Source organism: Pinus tabuliformis, chromosome 6, assembly GCF_031772625.1.
Source record: "Pinus tabuliformis cultivar Carrire ecotype Pingquan chromosome 6, CPIR1, whole genome shotgun sequence".
In the NCBI taxonomy this organism is placed as follows: Eukaryota; Viridiplantae; Streptophyta; class Pinopsida; order Pinales; family Pinaceae; genus Pinus; species Pinus tabuliformis.
The window spans coordinates 530074557-530076610 of NC_142292.1; the positions used below are offsets into that span (position 1 = coordinate 530074557).

Sequence of the window (2054 nt, forward strand, 5' to 3'; positions counted from 1 at the left end):
AAGGCCTATGATCAGAGTTAGGCTCGTGGTCGTTTAAGATGTCAAAATTTATTATTTCGTTGTATAAAGGGAGATCGGAAATAACATAGTCTACCACGCTGCTACCAAGCCCATGGATGCAGGTCATCTGGCTAGAATTGGGCCACTTCTTTAGACCGTTGACGAAAGAATGATGTGCAATTAAACGAGTTGGTAAATGTTTATTGTATTCGTGTTTATTACAAAAAAGAATAGTTCAATGACTTTGTTGACGAAAGAATGATGTGCAATTAAACGAGTGGGTAAATGTTTATAAATATCAAAAGGTTTATTTCTTAAAATAAAAATTATGGTTCACTGATATTAAGTGGTTGTGAAAATTTAGGTAGATCAATTTTAAGGGAGTTTAAGTAGATCAAAGGGATTGGATTTAATCTCAGGGGTGAGATTTGAGCCCAATAGGTAGAGTATTTAGCAAGAGGAACTCAATCAAGTGAACTATCTTTGAGGGTTAGAAAATTGGACCATTTCTCGATTTATGAATGTCATCCTTGAGAAGGAGCCATGCCAATCTTCTCTAAATCATTCCAATTTTAAAAAATATCTCGAAAAATAATGTTTATTTCATAATACATGCCATGTTGCTAATATTAAAAAAATCATTCAAAACAATTAAATTATAACTTTATTTAAATTATTACTAATAATAATAATAATAAATATTATATGAGATAAATATTAAAAAAACCCATATATTAATATACATCTATCAAAATTTTTAACGATAGAAATTAATCTCTATTTTATCTTTAATTTACAATAATATTGTGAGTAAATATCATAATTTACTAATACCACATATTCAAAAAACTAATCTATAAATCATATAATGTTAATATGAAACATTTTTTATAATATTTTTATAATAATTTAATTAAAAAACAACTGCTTTAAAATTAGATTAAGTTTTTGTCATTCATATTATAAATAAAAGTATCTTTCAAATTAATCACGTTATTATTAAAATTTAACTTAACAGTGATAAACAATTCATATTTTATAACATGTCGTTATTAGTTTCATCCGCTAAAGCATTCGCAACACTAAACAGCATGATTCAATCCGCTACCCGCACGAGATTCTCTCATATTTTCTTGGAACGAGTCCGATCGTAAAGATGCAGGAGCCATTTTGAAGATATCGGTTGTGGTGGTATGACGTCATATATGTATTAATTCAAAAAATATTCGGAGATTTTGTTTTCAATATCCTTCCTCTCGGAGTTCTAATTTGGAATCCAGAAAAACCGGGAGTTGAATAGGCTTGCGTTGCAGTTTACACTTCTTTGTAACTTGGGTTACAACTTACAATTGTGGCGTTGGCGGAAGGGAAGGAACGCTTCACGCCTCAATCAGCCGCCTAGATGCGAGCTCGGTGGCTGCGGCCGCCGTCCCTTCAACTCTTCACTCGAGTTACCAGATCGACGGCGTCAGTCCAATTTCATAGTGAGTCTACTGGTTCATTGGACGCTGGGTGGATGCTAGTTGAAAGATGAAGTGGTAGGGCACAAGGATTAAACGTGAAGAGTTGATTTCATTTTGGCTGACCAGTTATCAATATTGACAACTGGAAAGAAAGTATCATTTTTTATAAAAATGAAAAATATTTTTTTATTAAATTATTATTGGCAAAGTTGAGTTTCAGCAGTCTTTTGAAATTCAATAAGAGATACTATTGTGCATTGAAATGCAGAAGCAAATGAGGAAGACAACCGATAAGGTTATGATTTTAACCAAAATTTTGTATACCTGAAATTATTTATCTCGAAAGAGGAAGATGAAGTATAAAGGAGGAGGATGAAATACTTGACACTATTTAAGTGGTTTTTGTTATGATTTTTACTCAAAATTTTGTATAACTGGAGTTATCTATTTCAAAGTAAGAAGATGAAATACTTTATATTTTAAAGGAGGATGATGAAATACTTGACATCATTCAAGTGGTTTTTCTATTTAATATTTTTTTTTTCCCTTTTTTCGTTATATACTTTAGTAGTAGCCTTGTTGCAATCTTAT

General features: G+C 31.0%; 1 non-coding gene across 1 annotated transcript; it reads right to left on the reverse strand.

Moving 5' to 3' along the window:
• Positions 1 to 492: 492 nt before the first annotated feature.
• LOC149259624 (U6 spliceosomal RNA) lies at positions 493 to 596 on the reverse strand. Its single transcript, XR_016261257.1, has one exon. It is a non-coding gene; the product is annotated as a U6 spliceosomal RNA (small nuclear RNA).
• Positions 597 to 2054: the final 1458 nt, after the last annotated feature.